This window comes from Littorina saxatilis, linkage group LG11, assembly GCF_037325665.1.
Source record: "Littorina saxatilis isolate snail1 linkage group LG11, US_GU_Lsax_2.0, whole genome shotgun sequence".
Classification (NCBI taxonomy): Eukaryota; Metazoa; Mollusca; class Gastropoda; order Littorinimorpha; family Littorinidae; genus Littorina; species Littorina saxatilis.
In genome coordinates, this window is record NC_090255.1 from 4514187 (window position 1) to 4533396 (window position 19210).

Sequence of the window (19210 nt, forward strand, 5' to 3'; positions counted from 1 at the left end):
TTTTGTTTGCACGGTAAAAACTCGGGGTCAACCCTGCTAAAATGTAACAAATGCAGTCTTAGCTGTCATATATAGCAATTTTTGTGTGATAAAAGCTTTGGCTGTGGACAGAAACGAGTTCGTTTTCGGCGGCAAATTTAGAGTGAACGCTGCCAAACTGAGTGAAAAAAAGAGAAAAAGCCTAACGGTTTTGAGATTTGTGTTTCTGCAATACAGCGAAATTTTTTTTTTGGAGCGCTCTAGCGCCGTTAGTTTTTCAGAACAGGAGGTGGTCCATATTAGGAGCCGGTCCATATTAGGAGCCCTTCCCTTACATCTACGTGAAGCCGCTACCACCGCTCGGCTTTACACACACACACACACTTTTTTTAATTAGTTGCTTTTGGCACACGGTCTCATCATGTGCACTTGAAACAACTACAAAACACAACAACGTACACTGTGACAACAGCATGGTTGTGCCTGTCGGGTTACAGGGGCGGATCAGTTGCTTTGTAAGGGGGGGGGGGGGGGGCACCGCTTTGAATCGAAAGTGAATGTGATGGGCGCTTCGCGCCCGAATTTGCTAGGGGGGTCCGGGGGCATGCCCCCCCGGAAATTTTGTTTGCCTAAAGAAGCAAAATGGTGCCATCTGGTGCCATTTGAACTTAGAAATGGTCATAGAATCAGCATAGAAAAATCTTTTTCTTTTTCTTCTTCTTCTTCTTCTTTTTTTTTTTTTTCGGGGGGGGGGCACAGGGGGCATGCCCCCCCCCCCTCGTCCGCCCCTGGGTTATCACCATAAGGCGCCTGTACTTGTCAGTCTCTCTTTTTAGATCAGTGGCCTGTGCCGGCGATAGTTTGGTAAAGTCGCGCAGACCGCGCATGCGCCATGTGCAGTAAAATGTTATCGAAAATGGCGGATAAATCTAACTCGTGCTAAGAAACGTTTCAAAACCAAGCTTTATGGACGTTTTTATGACTACGTACTCCAGCAGACATCAACTTGTGGTCGACGTGTGTGGGTTTTGCTCAAAATACGTAAGTATTCGTCAGCCGTTTGGCTTCTCGAATTAAGTTTCAACTTTGTCTCTGTCTCGAACCACAGGCGGAAGGTATCGTTCACTGGACCAAGTAGTGCTACTTTCTATGACTCGTATGAGTATGAAAGTAGTCTAGTGGTCCAGTGGACGATACCTTCCGCCTGTGCTCGAACCAAAATACTAAGCTTACCAGTTACCACACTGTCATACTCATAGTCATAGTGATAGCACTGATACATTTGTACAGGTAAACATGGCTGTTTGCTGAAAATCAGTCTTTGTGAAAAATTGTAATGATGTCTCTGAAGTTTGATTCAGTCCCTAATTCATTCAGTGATTCATTTTGATGGGACGTCAACCCATGGTGAGGCTAATACTAATATTTGATCGTATTCTGCCGGTGCCATTGCCAACTGCCATGGTTGTTCTTGTGTGCACTAATTAGTAATTTACTAGCAATAGGAGTTCGAGTTCTACTATAGTAGTATTTTACTAAATCATTACTACTAGTACTACCGGCCGGGTCATACCTAAGACTGTAAAATTGGCAATCTAGTGGCTGCTCCGCCTGGCGTCTGGCATTATGGGGTTAGTGCTAGGACTGGTTGGTCCGGTGTCAGAATAATGTGACTAGGTGAGACATGAAGCCTGTGTTGCGACTTCTGTCTTGTGTGTGGCGCACGTTAAGTGTCAAAGCAGCACCGCCCTGATATGGCCCTTCGTGGTCGGCTGGGCGTTAAGCAAATAAACAAACAAACAAACAAACTACTAGTACTAAATACTACTGCTACTACTAGTACTAGCTTTAAACAAGCTATGGTTTGAATGACCAGCTAAATGCTAATAGTAAATAAGTACATTATTTTTGCATCAGCGAGGTATACATAAATTTAACGAAGTGGATTCACAGCGCGCGGCGCGTTGTGCAGCGTTGCGATTTACAACGCGCGGCGCTACGAGGAACGCTGCGATTCACGACGCGCGATGTATTCTGCCGATACATTTCCTTCACAATCGCAAAGTTTACAACAGCTACATCTATCTGATCTATTTGAGAAATAAAACTGTCAATAAAGCGAAAAACAGAGCTGAGCCATTCTCTCTCTCTCACTCTTTCAACTGAATTCACCAGTATATCGCCGCGTCGATGTAAAAACGTGCCTGCCTCTGCTGAACAATCCTTCTCATTGCGGTCAATGCGCATGCGCCAATCTTGGACTTACAAAAATGCGACCCTTTGACCCATCGAACCATGGGTTAGGGTAAGGGTTAGGTTGTTCTTGACTTACTTGACTTATTCCTGTAGACTCCCTGTGGAGCATAGCCATAGGGCCGCAGCCCGGATAAAGGAGGAGGGTTGGGCGTGGGGTTAGCAACTCCACCCCGCCAAAAAACCAACTTGCTACAGAAACCGTAGGTTGTTCACGACCTGATTAATCTCCCCATGTTAGCGCATGCGCATTTACCGCAATGAGAAGGACTGTTCAGGCAGAGTTTTCAGTTTGTGACACCGGCCTTGAATACTTGGCAGTCATACTCATATCACTACATGGCATTGCAATGGCTTCTACTATATATGGAAAGGAGCTGAGTTTTTAAACTGGGATGACGTTTTTAAACAATTATCCGAGTACAGTGCCGCGGAACTGTTGATCGGTGTCACACCAGTTAACACTTCAGCAGCCATTTTGGAATTCGCGCATGCGCAGATCATTTTTTCAGCGTGGGTTTTTTTTCCAGTTGATTTGAACGCGTATATAATTATATTCAGTCTGCATAAAGTGCAATTTTGTAGTCTTGCAGCCCTGAAGTTGCTTTTGCGTGTCCAAAGAAAGAGTGTGAAAATTGTTGCTGATAATCATGCATACATGTACAAAAATAAAGCGCATCAACAATCTGCGCTGGTGAGAGCAATAGCCGCGCTCTGGGAATCGCTGCGCTGCACAACGTGCCGCGCTCTGTGAATTGCCGCGCTGCACAGCGCGCTGCGCTCTGTGAATCGCTTGCCTAAATTTAAATATTGTATTAAAAAAATACCGCATGGTTTTGCTTGACCAAATCATTTATCAGCTAACAATATGCTTTTATTTCAGTTGGACCTGACTTGAGCATGGTTCCGTTGTCTCCGCAACAACAGCTTGGTTGCTCAAGAATTGCAGGCATGTCCAGTTTGCAGCATGTGCAGGCTGACCCCGCTGAGTGTGAAGATCTGATGGCTGATCTAGACACAACATAAGCTGCTTGACACTATTCCAAGGTAAGCAAGAAGCTTTGAAAATAGTTACTTAGTAAGTGTACATTTTTGTGGGTGAACCATCAGTAACCGTCTCCCCCCCCCCTCGACACCCCCACCCACACATACAAACACGCACACAAACTTGGGTTTGTACTACAACTATTAGTATTAACTACTCTTCATAAATGAGTTATGTAATTCATCAGAGGTTTGAAGTCATTATGGTTTTGCAAATTAGTAAGAGACTATGTGGGTGCATGGATTCAGTAATGCGCAATTAATACATGCAATACTCCTGCTGGTGAGTTCACTACAAACAGGTACTACATTAGAACTGATCTATGTTATTTGTTAATGAGGATGATTAATCGTAATCTCACTGTCAAACTGTCATGATACTATTGCCATTGACAGTGCTAGATCACTTCATAAAGTTATTTTAGTAAGTAATCATATGATATTGATAATTTTGATATAGTGATTTACTGACGGTGACAATGACATGTTATCTTCATACTATTCAAGGTACAAGATGCTAAAAGTGCAGATATCAAGGGCTTGGGATTTCGGCTCCTGGAGATGCTACTTGTAACTCTTTTGTGAGTACTGGTACATGTATACCGGGTGTTTTCTCAGTTTTTGTCCGCTGTCAGTGTGAGATTTATATTGTGGTACAGTGGAACCCCCCTGTTAAGACCCCCCAATTTAAGACTCCCTCCTTTTAAAGACCTTGTTTTCTCAGACTTTCTGTTCATAACCTCTGTAAAATTACCCCCCTTTTAAGACTCCCTCCTTTTTAAGACTGAATTTTCTCAGATTATTGGAGGTCTTAAAAGGGGTGTTCCACTGTATAACCTGTTTTTCTAGTTTCATGGTTTAGCCACGACTCACTTTGAATGAGGGTCATCTGCCAGGCATTTAGCTGATTATCTGATAGTGATAAGTGATATTTATTTATTTATTTTTTCATTTTTCATTACTTTATTGTCCCATTGCTGGGAAATTCGGGTCGCTTCCACCCAGTGGAAAGCTAGCGGCAACGGAGTCGCGCTACCCAGGTGTCTGCGTGTTTAGGTGTATTCAGCCACCTGCACTTATGGCAGAATGACCAAGATCTTTAACGTGCCATTGTGGTGACACGGGGGTGGGAGATGGATACCGTCTCTGGGTCTGCACATAAAGTTGACCCGTGTCCATCCCGGCCCGGATTCGAACCAGCGACCTCTCGATCACAAGTCCAGTGCTCTACCACCTGAGCTAATTTGCTATTTATAAATTACAGTTGCAGTAAACTAACACTGTCGCACAAAGTATGTGACTTTAAAAAAAGATTTGTTTGAAATCATGTGAGCTCTGTCCACTAGATGATGGAGAAGGGAATTTTTCCAGTTGAGTCTGCAACATGGATTTTTTCTCTCTCAGGATAACAAATACAGTATGGAAGGAAAAATGTAGGGTTGGTGTGGCGATAACAATAAAGATATGTCATAGTGACTTGACTAATTGATTTGAATTATGCTGCAGGTCAGTCGCCCCCCACCTCCTGCTCCTGACCTGGTTGCCTACTACAACTTTGAGGAAATACGACAGGACACCCTTCAGCTTGCTGCACCATGGTGTCTCTTGGAGAACAGCAAGGAACAGATACAGGTGGGGTCAGTTGGGATACCGTAAACAGACTATTTTTGTTGTTGTTGGCCTTAGCATAGAGTCTGGGGATGTGAGATGTGCATGATGTGTTGTTTGAATCTGACAGTGATTGTATGAATTTTTTATACATGTATGGTTGTCACGCGCTTTTAACTTCTGATAAGGCGCTTTATAAATGCCCGTTATTATTATTATTATTATTATAAATAGATACACACTTGTAAACTTATGTTAGTTTTCACACGTGAGCATGAAGGAATGTGCCTTTATGAAGAATGTATAGTGGCTTGCAATATTGAATTTGAGGGATGTTTGCAGTTATATAATATATTAGCACAGCTCAGTTTTCTTGAGGGTTCTGTGAGAACAGTGAAATTCTCCTTTGAGGACTGAAAAATATCTTGGATAATTGGTCTTAATTGGGGGGGGGGGGGGCGGATTTAAAACATAAGTACATTCACATGTGTTTTTCATTTTCACTGTGTTAAGGTGGGGAGGTCCTTCTCTACTTCTTTCTTTGTTTTCCCATTGACATATTTTTGTTCTTGTCTATATTTTTTACATAGGTTCACCATTAGCTGCTGTCCTCATCCCCAGCCGACTGTTTCCGCTGAAGCCGTGAAGGATACTTCTTCATGTAGGCGTGGACATCTTTTTCGTCGCCATGCAAGGCTTCCAGTACCATATAATTTTGTGAATACTCTGGGGACCTGTCATCGACTTTGGAAGGACGCTTTATTTTATAACACTTTGTACCCCATCTATGTTGACCAAGATTTTTTAAGCCAAGACCAGCTGTGCTGCAGCAGGTCACTCAGAATTGTAGAAACTGTGTATCAACAGGCTAGAATGCTGGCGTTAGATCAACGTTACAGGAAGCGACTGAAGCTAACCGTCTAAGCAGGATGCGGATATGTGCCGAATGAGAACAGATGAAATGTACATAGTTACTGTGTGTACAGATATATATCCATACCTGGTCAGATAGAGCCATATGAGTGGGTACGGATACCCCCCGCGGGTTAGGGGGAGTCCCATATTGGTTGGGACGAGAAAGAATTTACCCGATGCTACCCAGCATGTCGTAAGAGGCGACTAACGGTTCTGTTTCTCCCTTTACCCTTGTTAAGTGTTTCTTGTATAGAATATAGTCAATGTTTGTAAAGATTTTAGTCAAGCAGTATGTAAGAAATGTTAAGTCCTTTGTACTGGAAACTTGCATTCTCCCAGTAAGGTCAAATATTGTACTACGTTGCAAGCCCCTGGAGCAGTTTTTTGATTAGTGCTTTTGTGAACAAGAAACAATTGACAAGTGGCTCTATCCCATCTGCCCCCTTTCCCCTATCCCATCTCCCCCTTTTCCCGTCGCGATATAACCTTGAATGGTTAAAAACGACGTTAAACAACAAATAAAGAAAGAAAAGAATTCATCAACGAGTGATTACTGCCTCACCATAGCAGTTAGGCCAGTCTTCCTAACTCTTACTTTTATTAATGTGCTGTGATGCAAAGACGTTGAGCAGTTTTCAGATGTTTATGAATCTAGGGCTTTACTGACATGTTGGACTCCATGACATCCAAACATGAAGTTCAGTTACCCCTCTTTAACTTTGAAGGTCACATTGTGGGCGAATTTTTAGCAAAAAGTTGAAACATTGGTATGACTGTTCTTACTCACAAGAGAAGTGATTTAGTTATTTACTGATTTTCATTTTGTGTGGCCTTCTTTCACCCATTTAATCATTCATAAATGTTCATACCCAAGGGAAGTAATTCACATCTATGGCCAATGTTTTCACAGGGCATCTGCACCCTCCCCCCCCCCCCCCCCTCCCAACACACACTCACATGGGCTAAAACTTACATGGCTTTTATGGGCATGACGGTCTTACTCACAAGGGAAGTAATTTACTGATGGTGTGTTTTCATTTCGTGTGGCCTTCACCGATTTGAATAATTTATTTTAGCTTATCCAATTATAGTGTGGATGAACACTGTCTCCACTCAAAATAGTCCTTTGCTATTGTACATTGTGAATCAGCATTTTTGTTTTTGTCCTGTTTGAATAAAGTGCAATAATTTTACAACCAAAGTGTTAATGTTAAAGATGTTTACATAATGTGTGAAGGATGATGCATTTGAAAACTAATATTGTTAAATGTAAATTGACCTGTGACAAGTCAGCAAAGTGCAATATCCAAGCATGAAACCCGCACACAATTCCCAAAGAACATGCTTTCTTTTCCACAAAATTCCATCCAGGTGAAAACAATTATGTGAACGTCATAACATGGTGTTTTTTTACATTAATAATCAAGCCTAACACCAACTAACATGGTGTTAATAGGCATTTGAGCAAGCTTTAACACCAACATAACATGGAGTTAATAGGCATTTGAGCAATCTTTAACACCAACATAACATGGGGTTTTGCATGTTAAACCAGCAATAACATGATGTTAATCACATTACAAGCAAGCTGTAACACCACCAAAACAAGCAGTTTTGCAAGTTAAGTCTACGATAACATGATGTTACTTGGCGTTAAACCAAAGCTTTAATCCCATCAAAACTTGACATTTTTGCATGTTACAGACATGCTGTAACATGGTTTAACATGATGTTTTGACCGTCGCAAAACGCGCTGAAATTCCAGGCAATTTCGCAGCGATAACTTCAACAAAATCCAATCAAAATCTGGCGTTGTCGTGAACACCAAAATGTGATAAACCCATTGAAACTTGAAGTTTTGTTGGGATTTTGAGTAGTTTTGTAAGATACAAAACGCCACTTTTCGCCCAGTGGTGGTTGCCTTAGGGATGGTGCATTTGATGGTGACCCACTGCAGATACATGTGTATTCGCCTTTTGCCTTCCAAGGATGGTAGGCCGTTTTCTATTCAATTGTAATGGTGCAATTGGGGTGGGGCTACGGGAAAGGAGGTCAGGGGGGGGGGGGGTATAATAAATGCAGGGGTGGGATTTCTTCCGTCCCAGGAAGAATGTTGGCAATTTTTTTTAATACCTTTTGTCCCTGGTAGCTGCTGTTTCCACTCAGTCAACAGAAGGTCACCATAACCAAATTGAGTGACATGTAGGGGAGCAGTTATGTCATGTCATCCTTGCCAATGTGGCATCTTAGTTGCTATCTGTTTGAAATCTCTGATGATAAAATCGTTTATTTAACGTCACTCTGTAAAAACATTGGCTACATTTGTCTTAGATTAAAAACACACACAGGCGCGCACACAAACTTTCCCTTTATGTACAGTGGTTCAGCGATAGCGGCACGTAGCACAAATGACACGTAGCACAAATGACACGTAGCGCTAGCGATACGCACCCTTCACCACCCTGCCACCCCACGCACACTCTCGCTGAAACCTCTGCTCACTCACAACTTTATATACCCCTCTTGCAGGGATTCAGAGACCTTCAGTGGTGTTGTAGACAAAAATTGCATTCCTGATCTGTGAACCAGTGGTATTTACCTTCTGATACATTGAGTCCTATAGAAAGTTTGCAAGTGAAACACACTTAATTTAAACATATTTTTCTTTTAATTCAAGCTATGATTCAACAATAATTTTAGAATATAACTTCTGAAATGATGAATTGAAAAGCAGCATCAGAAGACTGTATAGCATTAGCAAGGGATATAACTCTGGGGATTTCTGTTTTTGTCCAAACCTTGTTTAACCTGAGCAGTTAGCCCTTTTGAAGGTGTTACATTGAAACAAACTGACTTGAAACTTGTTTCTCATTTGGTTCAAGCTATGGTTCAACAATTATTTGAGAAAACACCACCTGCAATGATAAAATCATAAGCTACAAGTAAAAATGTGTAGTACAAGGGAGGTGACTCTTATTTTCTGTTTGCTTTGTTTGCATGGCGATTTTCCTTTAATGCAGTAAACATTTGATTTAAACAAAGACAAAACTAGGTGATGAAATCAAATACCTTCAAGTTTACAAACATTTCTAATTAGGCCAAAAAGAAAAATATTGCTGTTTCCGGTAACCCGACCTAAAAGGTTTTTTTCGCTTTTCGCAAAAAATAAAAAAATAAAAAAATAAATAAAATAAAAATGAAGTCAAGTATACTTTATTTAGTTTCAATATTTCTAGATCAAAAACATGTGTTAAATAATTGTAAGCAAACTAAGGAAGCGTTTAAAAAAAATAAAAATAAAAACACGTAAAAAAATCGTTTACAAAACGTAAGAAAAAGGTTAAAAAAAATGTTAAAAAATAAATAAAAATCACCGACCGACCCTATTTTTTTCGGCGATGTTACCGGAAACAGACATATTTTTCTTTTTGGGCTCATGTGCATCTCCAATTTTAACTTTTTGTTCAAGCCGCTTCTAAAACCCTTCTTGAAATTTGTTTACGACTTGTTTTTGTAGACCCCCTGGCAAGAGTGATGCAACCAAATAGCTTTAAGTAAAGAGTTTTTTTTTGATTTTGTGCATTAACAAAAAAAAAAAAGTGTGTGCCGTTTTCAATCTTAAAGCCAGGAGAGGCTCAAATAGCAACTCTTGAATTGCTAAAAAAAATCCACTTTCAGGCGGTTAGTGAAAAATACCTTCAAGTTTACAAGATTTGTTACTTTTGTGCATCACCAATTTTAAGATTTTGTTTAAGCTCATAGGGTTTTCTCAAAAACCTTCTTGGAATGTGTTTACCACTTGTTTTTGTAGACCCCCTAAGCAAGAGTGATACATGTACAACCAAACATGTTCAAGTATAGAGGTTTTTGATTTTGTGCATTCTCTCCCCTCCATTCCCCCCCCCCCCCCCCCCCCCCCCCCCCCATATTGTTGTTGTTTGTTAGCTGTTGTCAGTTTTAAAGCCAGCAGAGGCCCCCTCATCAAATGCTAAAATTAATTTTCAGCTGGTCAGTTACAAAAACCTTCAAGGTTACAAGATGTATATATATATTAGGCCCCCAAAAAAGTCTTTTTACGGTAACATAGGCAAAAAAATAAGGTCGGTAGGTCGGGATCTTTTTTCTTTTTTTTCCCCAAAAAACCATATTTTTAAGTTATTTTGCCAAAAAACTAAGACTTTTTTTTCCCCCAAATGCCAAAAAAAGTCTAGGGTCGCGCAAAAAAATAGGGTCGGTCGGGATACCGTAAACAGACTTCTTTTTTTTGGTGCCTTATGCATCTCCAAAAAGCTAGTTTGTTCTAAAATTTAAAGTCAGGAGAGGCCACCTAAACTCTCCCTAAAATGCTAAAATTCACTTTCGGCTGGGGGGCGCTGCCCTCCTAGACCCCCCAGCAAGGGCGCTGCCTTAGCGGCCCCTGGACCCCGGCCTTCCAAAATGTTCAGTCCCAGCAACATTTTGGGCTCCCACCCATGTTTAAAATGTGTCTGTGTATGGTTAGATGGGTGTGTCTGTGCGTGCATCAATTGATTGTTTAAAACTGTTTTTAATAAAACTGTTTTGACACATTTCCCGGGTGCTTCCCGACGCTCTTTGTTACAGCCCATTAAATACACCTCTTCTTTTAACTTACACGATAACCTTATTTATTCCCCCCTCTGCTTCTTTCTCTCTGCAAACTTGTAGGGCTGTGTGCCGGTGAACATATGCACTGATTTCTGTGATGAATGAGTGTGATAACCCTCGAATGACTAGTCCTGTGATAAATATTGTTCAATGACATATCTAGTCCTGTGATAATGATAGTTTTTAGCGTTAAACTTTTAACCTATTTGGAATCATGTTACTATTCCTGTTAGTGTACATATGCGTGCGCGAGTGTAGTATGCTTCGTATGGTATTTTTATCTGTTGTCTTGTTATTTGTTTTGTCTTTTAATGTGCACCACACTGAAATTTCTCTGTATGAGATAATAAAGTATTCGTATACGTATTCGTATTCGTATTCATTTTTCGGTAACTTACCCAACAACCAAAATCACTTACCCAACAACGGGCCTGAATCCTCGATAGCTCATGGGTAGAGACTGTACACATTGTGGATCTACTTTTTGCGACTCAAAAGTTCAGAACACTCTAAGTCTAATGTACAAAATGTACATTTCTGGAGCAAACAATACAACCATACCGCATTTAAACCAGCAACTACAGGCTTAAACACATGAATCTCAATATAAAATCCATGAGTTTGGTTGTTTTCTGAATTCAGATCTGCAGTGCACAATCGTGCGCTAGCAAGATTCCAAGGAAAAGTAACTCTCATACTTTGTCTCGCGACACGAGTAGTTCCCCTTCCAGATGTCGCCAGTTCAAAAGGCCGAAAGCAAATAAAAACCGCATGCATATTGGTCAAATTTGAAGCAATGGCTTCACACCATTCAACCATTCACTATGATTCATATATCAGTGTAGCTTGAACGCCATTCAACAATCTTGCTCACTCGGTGCACATTGTATACAATGTGCAACTTTATGGTCTTGCTCATTGTATACAATGTGCAAGATATGCTGCTCATTGTACATAATGCGCAAATTGTACAGAATGGATACGACATATATATAGAAGCGTGTTATCCTGCTCAGCGCGACCACTACCGCACTATTCTGCATGGCTTGTCGATTTCACTGCCTTTGCCACGAGCGGTGGACTGACGAAACTACGAGTATGTGCTCTTGGTGAAAAAAGCAGTGCGTTCAGTTTCATTCTGTGAGTTCGACAGCTTGACTAAATGTTGTTATTTCGCCTTACGCGACTTGTTTTATTTCTGTGATCGGCCTGGTAGAAATACGTGTAAATCTAAAACGTGCTGTTGTCCTGAATACAATGCTTCTAGCTGCGATAGGCTAACATGCACCGGCGAAGTGTCAGATTACATTACACGAGATCCTCGTGTTCCACGTATGACTGAGGAGGGGAGTGGGGAAAACAATGGTAACGGTAACATTGTAAATGCACTGAACAGTCGCAATGACAATGACAATTCGAAACTGTGTGCACGTGAAGGTTCTGCGTTGTCGGAAAGGACAAACATACGAGCGGGCAAACGGGTCAACTCGGATCAAGGTTACTTTTCTTTCAATGAATCGCTTTTCGGTACACCTTTTTCGGGTGATAGTGACGACAATATTTTTGTCGACAGCGCTGCTGTAGACGATACCTATAATCTAGTCTCGGACGCTCAGACAACTATTTTGATAGAGAATACACCACATATAGAAACGGCCGTGTAACCAATAGTTATACTGCATTTACCCATTATTGTGACTGTCCAACCCCTCACACTGCAAAAGACATGGATGATAGCGGCATTTATATTGCTTGTGGTTGGAATGCGTACGAGGATAAAGTAATAAATAATGAAAATTGGACAGCATTGTAGTCAGCAAAAGTTGCCCTTTAAGATCAGAGAAGATTAAGATTTTATGTATATATTTCGTAAATAATGATAGAGCAATAACTGTTGAACAGAATTGGGTATTAAGAGTTCAGAAGATTAAGAAGTTGATTAAGATATGGAGTCGACGAGATTTAAGGATTCACGGTAAAATTGTAATAATCAAATGTTTTTTTATTTCACAGCTAGTATTTGTGATGCAGACGATTGGATTGCCAGATCGGGTTTTGACAGAGTTAAATAGATTGTTTTATAAGTTTATTTGGCAGAGAAAGTGTTCGAATAAAAAAGCATTTGAAAAATTGAAAAGAAAGGTAATGGAGAAAGAAATAAGTGAAGGTGGGTTGAAAATGCTAAATGTGTACAGGATGCAAGAGTCTTTTTATTTACAATGGGTCGGACGTTTGTATGAAAAGAAGGGAGCAAATTGGACGTTTATACCACTATGGTTTCTGGGACATGTTGTTTCAGGGTATGGTTGTTTTGATTTGAATGTTAAACCGAGTAAGGAATTGAATTTGACAATGATTGGAAGCCCATTTTGGCAGAGGGTAGTGTGGACACATTTGAGTTACAAGCGTAGGATGGAACATGATAAGATTGATGTAAACAATTTTTATAAACAGATTTTGTGGAGTAATGATTTGATTCGGTATAAAGGGAAAATGTTGTTTTATTTGTATTGGAAAAATGCTGGGATTGAACGAGTAAGTGATTTGTTTATAGTGGAAGAAAAGAGATTGAAGTCAGCAGCAGAGGTATTATATACAAATTGGAAAGAATAATGCAAATATTTTATTGGATTATTGGGCATTAATAAACGCATTACCCAAAGTATGGATTAATTGGATTGAAAATAAACATATTATTGTCCAGATGGATAAGCAATTGTTTGATGGTAGCCTGTATATGATAAAAATAAGCCAAATACGAAAAATGATAGAAAAGAAAAGTGTAGATACTGCTGTAGAAAAACCTTGTGTATATAATTTTTGGTTGAGGAAGTTTGGTGTACAAGTAGATCAGGAAATTTGGACACTTGCCCATGTTTCCAAAGAAGTGAGGTTAAGAGAATTGCAATGGAAAATCTTACATAACATATATCCAACACATATTTTATTATGTAAAATGCAAGTCAGGGAGAATAACAGATGTTGTATTTGTTGGACGGAAGTTGATTTTGTTGAACATTTCTTTTATGAGTGCATACCGGTAAAGTTGTTTTGGACGAAGATAGAAAACTGGATAGAGGAAAAGGCTGGATTGAGGGTTAATTTTAAGATGCAGGATATAATATTTGGCTATCAAGACACAAGTTGTTGTAAAAAGATGAGAAATTTTGTAAATCACGTAATATTAATTGGGAAAATGTGCATTAGTATTTTTAGAAAGACAACTTGTCAGGGATCAGTGTTCGTAATTTTCGAGTTTCAAATATTAAGTAGAAAATTTGATTTGTAAATATAAGGAATATTTCCATTGTAAAGAGAAAATGTCCATGTCTCGTGAGTGTAATATACCTCTATGTTGGAGTTAAAAAAGAAGAAAAAAGACCAATGAAGAAGGATGCTCACCGCCTATTTACAAGAAAAAAAGACAGAAAAAAAAGAAAAAAAAGGAAAAAAAAAGGAAAGAAAAAAGAGAGAAGAAAACAAGGAAGGGTTGAAGCAGCCTGCATGCAACTGAGGTCAAAAAAAAAAAAAAAAAAAAAAAAAAAAAAAAGAGGATAAAGTTATACATGAAATGGATAGCACCCGGTAGTTGGTAGAGCACTGGCCTTCGCTAGTATACTCGTTCGACTTGTCGAGAGTTCGCCATTTTCAGACTGAAATTCGCGCTGATTGGGTTGTTGCGGTCACGTGACAGAGGCGGCCAATGGAAGACACGGAATTCCCCCTAGTGACGTATTGTTTACGGAATTCTTATTATTTCCCGATAGCTTATTGGTCAGTTGATTTTAGTCTAACCAATAGAAATGACACTGTTTGAAAGCTGGAGAAAAGCCCTTTTCATTCATGTGTGTATCGACGGGTCCATTTGAAGTTTTGTAGGGGCGATCGTTGACTCAAAATAGCATGATTCGGGGCGAAACACGTCGCTGATCTCACATTTGTTGTGTCGTCTGTGTAAATTGGCTGAAGAAAATGAAATACACTTTATGTTTTGCTGTCCTGCACTACGTGACCTAAGAGTATTATTGATAAAGCCAAAATATTATAATCATCCATGTATGTACCGATATACTTTGCTTATGTCTACTGGAAATGTCAGTCAAATATCCAAATTAGCACAATACATTTATCAGGGAATGAAAAGATTAATCACTGTGACATGATTTATGTACACATGTATTACTGTTTGATGTGTACAAATTTGGGTCATTTATGAAACACAATGTTTTACTATGATTATGTTGTATATGGGCGCATACCCTTCAGAAGGGGCTCTGGCCTAAAACTGAATAAACTTTCGTATTCTCTCTCTCTCTCTCTCTCTCTCTCTCTCTCTCTCTCTCTCTCTCTCTCTCTCTCTCTCTCTCTCTCTCTCTCTCTCTCTCTCTCTCTCTCTCTCTCTCTTTCTCTCTCTTTCTCTCTCTCTCATTCAGCGTTCGACCGCGGTCGAGTGCACATCGCAGTGGAGCTCTCTGTGCACAGTGAACACGAATTATTTTCAAGTGTGTCAATGCTGCATTGGCGAAGTGACAGTAAGTGACTTTTTACAATTTTATGTCGCCTTGTGTTCCATCATCACCTCCATGTGGACAGTGCTATGAACTCAAAAGTACTTGCCTTTGGTTGTTTCTAGTAGGAGCAGTGTCTTTTCTGGTTTTCACCTCACTTCAGACTAATGATAGATGCTTACCCGTAGTAGCTATTACTGTTGAAAACAGAAAATCCTACAGGTCTTCATTTTACAACTAAGTTATCACTCACGAAAGCTATTGGTGAGCTGGCCGTTAAGGCCAAGGGAAGAACTATGCAGATTTTAAGATGTCTCTTCAGGCTTGGTGATGTCCCAAGTAGTATCTTCTTCAAGATTTTTGATGCCCAGATTCTTCCTGTTCTAATGTATGGGGCAGAGGTTTGGGGCTTCCAGGCTTATGGGGACATTGAGAAAGTGCATTTATTTGCGTGTAAAAGACTTTTGCGTGTGGGGCAACAAACCCCAAACAGACTGGTGTATGGTGATCTGGGTAGACACCCGCTATTCATTAACTCAGCAATCAGGGTGGTGAAGTACTGGTTACGGTTGATTGCTATGCCACAGGACAGACTTCCTCGTAACTTGAAGCGTATCTTATGTCATGTGCTCTGTGTGACTCTGGTAAAAAATCTTGGTCTTTCTATTTAAAGAACATTCTATGTGAGAATGGCTGTAATGAAGCATGGCAGCAACAAAGCGTTGGTGACATTGGTAATTTTCTTAGAACACAAAGAGAAAGACTCATTAATCGCTTTAAAGCAGATTGGGATAATGATATCCAGACTAGAGAGAGATACGTGTTCTATATATGCCAAGTTTAAAAGATCGTTTAAGATTGAGAATTATGTGGATTGTAGCCAGTTACGTTGCTTTAAAATTGCTTATGTTCAATTCAGATTTAGTATATCACCTATAAACTGTCACAGGATGAGGTACAAACGCGGTGTAACCCCTCAACAGTTATTATGTCCAGTATGTAAGTCTGAAAACGAAGACGAAGAACATGTTTTATTGAACTGTACTGCATATGACGAGTTCAGAAGTGAGCTTTCTGTTTTTGCAGCCAATGACGATGTGGCAGCAATTATGAGGGCGGATGATGATAAGAATGTCATGGATGTGTCGAACTTTCTGTATAAAGTGTTCAAGAAAAGATCTCAATACATTAGTTAAGATGATCACCATTCAATCCTAAAAACACGGTATTTCACGTGTGGCATGTTTGTCTGTCTGTTCTGTTGTTTTGTTTTTCACTGTTTTATTGTTGTTTTTATTCGGCTCCACTGTGGACACATGTACTACGCTGAATTTCCCTCCCCCCATTTCCCCATTGAAATGAGCCTTGTGTTTATTCTATAAATATTCAGAGTTCAGAGTTTTCTCTCTCTCTCTCTCTCTCTCTCTCTCTCTCTCTCTCTCTCTCTCTCTCTCTCTCTCTCTCTCTCTCTCTCTCTCTCTCTCTCTCTTACAAAAAACAGTTATCGAACATTAAAAGCTTTTCAGCCCTACGCACAATAATTATTTTTATTTTAGGCACATATTCAGTCAGTTATTGACTATGCTTCTACAGTCCAGGAGTGCGCAAGTGCAAACACTTCAAAACAGTTGAGCAGTTTACATAGACGAGCTGTCTTTTAAAACGAACCTCTCTTTTTCACGACTGATTAGAAAAGAGTCTTATCAAATTCGATTTGCCTATAAAGCTTAGCAGAAGTGGGATGATGTACATATAGATGTCAAAGCCTATCGCCTCCAATTTCAAAAGAAGTAATTCAAGAAATTCGAACAAATCAATTATCCCAACCCCTCGAATCGACCTGTACAAGTCCAGTATATCATATTCTGGCTCCCTTATGTGGAATTCTAAATCTGATTTACTCAAATGGAAAATCAGTATTAAAAAATATGACAAATAAATGATTTTGGCTGGCCAGAATCTTTTAACCACAACCGCGCAAACTGATCACGGTAAAAGAAACCGTGTTATTGATTTAAACCTGAAAACAAAACCGTCTGGGGGATATACTCTGGAAGAATTTACAAGCACATTTTCAGAAATATCTGCCCTGTAGTTTCCTGGATATCACTCTAAACACACGCATACACATACACCATCAACTCCCTCTCGATTCCCAGTTTACCGGAATACACAAGGTCAAATATTGACAAAATGTGAACATCAACAGCGTGGCTGATTTCGACTTATGGTCTGATTTTTGTTGTTGAAATCATTTCGCAGATCGATAGATACGCATAGGTGTTCTTTACGAAAATAACTCACCTTAACTTAATGCGGGGATAACCATCATTTGCACGCTATTTACAACGAATAGGGAAATAGCAAATGGGAAAATGTAATGGAGGCTTTATGAGATACACTGTACAGCTGTACAAAAAATGAAAGAAATAAATAAGTTTGAATAATTTTTATCTCGTAACAAAAACAGCAGGAAAGGAACTATTAAAATAATTTCAAAACTGTTTTTTTTTTTTATTTATTCCACAGCCACTGCATTCACACGCTTTTTTCAACGAACTGGAAAATAGCAAATGGGAAAATGTAATGAGGTTTTATGAGATTCAGAGTACATACAGCTGTTTACAAAAAAATGACAGAGAAAGGAATACATAATAGGTTTGAATAACTTTCATCTCATGACAAAGAGCAAACGAAAGGATCTATATTGGGGCAAAAAGTGTTTTGAAAATTCTACAGAAAATCCGCTTACCGTCTCAGCACAGCGCAGCACAGACGTTTGTGAACCCACCCTTTTCTGAAGTGACGCGTTAGTCTGAATCTATGCTTTTAGGCCCCCGTCACACAGCTCTACGTCCTTACGAAGACCATGCCGATCACTCCGATCTGAAAAAGCTATCAAATCGGGGCATATTGCCGTCAAAATCCAGCACATGGCAAATTTAAACAAGAACGCTGAGGCGTGATTAACCATTCAGTCAAATCGATTGCACGCTAAAATAAGCCAGTTTTCCTTTTGCCTTCTAAACACACACACACACACACACACACACTTACACACACACACACACACACACACACACACACACACACTCACACACACACACACACACTCACACACACACACACACACACACTCACACACACACACACGCACACACTCACACACACACACACACACACGCGCGCGCGCGCGGAGAGAGAGAGAAAGAGAGAGAGAGAGAGAGGGAGGGTGCACTGAGAATGGAGGGGCGCTGGTTCTGAGCGACGCTTACACAGGCACTCGTCACGAGGTGGGCGGGGCCTATGTCTTAGATGTCACTTGTGATGGACGGTCGTATTTTCTTATGGTTTATATTGTAACTGGAGGAATACCCGGCTTCGCCGGTGTGAATCGCGAAACAGAGACAGACAGCGTGGCGGTTCACCACAATCACCTTTGAAGGCGAAGTCCTGTCAAACGGGATTGAGAATTTTAGAGCTTATTTCTTAGCCCTATATTATCTGTTGTGGCTTCTCAAATGCCAGAACATACAGACAGATGATGATAAAATCGTTTATTTAACGTCACTCTGTAAAAACATTGGCGACATTTGTCTTAGATTAAGAACACACACAGGCACGCACACAAACTTTCCCTTTATGTACAGTGGTTCACCACCCTCCCGCCCGCGAATTTACGATTCCTAAACGCCCCACTGAACGACTGACGTCACGGCCGCTTCGGCCTTTTCCGGAGGAACACCGCGTGCCACTTCGATCGCGTTGCACTTGCAGTCATTCGGCGATGCCACCTTGATTATCATGAAAGAAATTAGTTTTTTCTTTTGTTACACTTACACATAGTTTTATGAAGATCAATTTCAGACTCGACAAAAGAATGGTTGTATCATGAGCGACTGTCACAAGCGAGAGGTGCGGTTCGGTCAGTAGGTCAGTCACTGTCGAACTGTTCGGTGCGAAGCACGGTTTTGTTTCTTGTAACTATATTGATTTCTTCAAGTTGTACTAATGTTTACGCTTTGCGCTGCGGTTTAATATGTGTGCTTGTTATTGGCTAAGTACGGTGAGCCCGCGCCGTTTAGTTTGCAGACCGTGCACATGTGAGCTTTGTGTAATCGCGTTTTCATCATAACATACCACCGTGCTAAACCGCTTTGGGGGAAATGGTTTAAAAAAAAAAAATAAAAAAAATAAACGGAATGCATCATGGTTGAAAAGATTGAAGGGTGGAGTTAAGGACACAAAATAGATGACAAAAATAAAGCAAACAAGAA

At 40.2% G+C, this 19210-nt stretch overlaps 1 protein-coding gene and 1 long non-coding RNA gene across 5 annotated transcripts in view; one reads left to right on the plus strand and one right to left on the minus strand.

Moving 5' to 3' along the window:
* LOC138979444 (glycosyltransferase 8 domain-containing protein 1-like) overlaps positions 1-19210 on the minus strand; it is an 85493-nt gene that overhangs the window by 46899 nt on the left and 19384 nt on the right. Inside the window, exon 1 of one of the 3 annotated variants that reach the window (XM_070352166.1) lies at positions 17686-17919. The exons of 1 other annotated variant lie outside the window; for it this stretch is intronic. The gene's annotated coding sequence lies outside the window, so the exon portion shown is untranslated. Of the gene's footprint in view, positions 1-17685; positions 17920-19210 lie in introns of those variants that run through there. One more of the 3 variants, XM_070352163.1, reaches the window with a different exon arrangement.
* LOC138979452 (uncharacterized) lies at positions 754-6995 on the plus strand. 2 transcript variants are annotated; one of them, XR_011460035.1, is made up of 5 exons: positions 754-1020; positions 3116-3279; positions 3784-3857; positions 4783-4908; positions 5475-6995. It is a non-coding gene; the product is annotated as an uncharacterized lncRNA (long non-coding RNA). The 2 variants fall into 2 exon arrangements; XR_011460034.1 differs by having other exon boundaries at positions 754-3279.